The following is a 1,012-nucleotide window of genomic DNA, read 5'->3' as shown; positions in this document are numbered from 1 at the left end:
TTCTCATTAAAATAAATAAAACTTTAAAAAATTAAAAAATAAAAAATGATGGAAAGGTAATTGAATGTAGAAAAGAAGTATTTTTAATAAATTCTCTGCAAAAAATGAGTATTTCCATTTAAAACACAAATCAGATCTGTATTTTTTTCTATACCCCAAAATAACTTGAAATAGATGACAGAACTAAGCACAGAAAAAAAGGTTATAGAGATCCAGAAGAAAATAAGATGATGTCTTTAGCTTGAGTTAATCAAAGATTTTCTAGATATAAAAACAAAGGTATAATTCATAGAAGAACAAATTGATAAGTGCAACAATATGAAAATTAATAACTTCTCTCTTTTCATAGACAATATTAGAAAAAAATTAACAGATCAGGTATAATCTGGGAGAAAATATTTGAAGACTTGTATCTGGTAAAAGATTTATATCCAGGATTATAAAAAATACTTCAAGCTCAACAATGAGAAAAGAGTTCACAGTGTTTTAAAAGAATGGGCAGCATATTCAAGCAACTACTTTACTAAAGAGATTATTATTGGCATGTAAGTTTTTGGAAAACATTAACAACATATTAGTCATTAGATAAAATCTAAATAATGACCTTAAAGAGATCATTCTATATTTCCATTAGAATTTCTAAGATTTAAAAGACTAACCATACTCACTGAGCTGTCATACACGGCTCTCAGCAATGTTAAAGGGTGCAGCCACTTTGAAAAGTAGTGTAACATGATTATCATAAAATTCTACTTTCATGCCTTTAACAAATGACAGTAACCCACAATAGTGTATTGGAAAGCAAATGGACAACCAAAGTGTGCTATGTAGGTGTGTTACATGTTATGAAATACAACTCAAAAAGAAGGAATAAAAATACACATTAACAAACATGAACAAATCCCCAATGCATTCTCCTCACTGGAAAAAAAAGACTAAATGCAAGTATGTCCTGTGCATCTATTTACAATAAATTCTAAAACATGCAATCCAGTCACTATATAGTGACAAT

The sequence above is a fragment of the Octodon degus genome, unplaced genomic scaffold, assembly GCF_000260255.1.
Source record: "Octodon degus isolate 3935 unplaced genomic scaffold, OctDeg1.0 scaffold00258, whole genome shotgun sequence".
NCBI lineage: Eukaryota > Metazoa > Chordata > Mammalia > Rodentia > Octodontidae > Octodon > Octodon degus.
The sequence above is the reverse complement of the archived record's forward strand: the minus strand, read 5'-3'. Positions refer to the sequence as shown.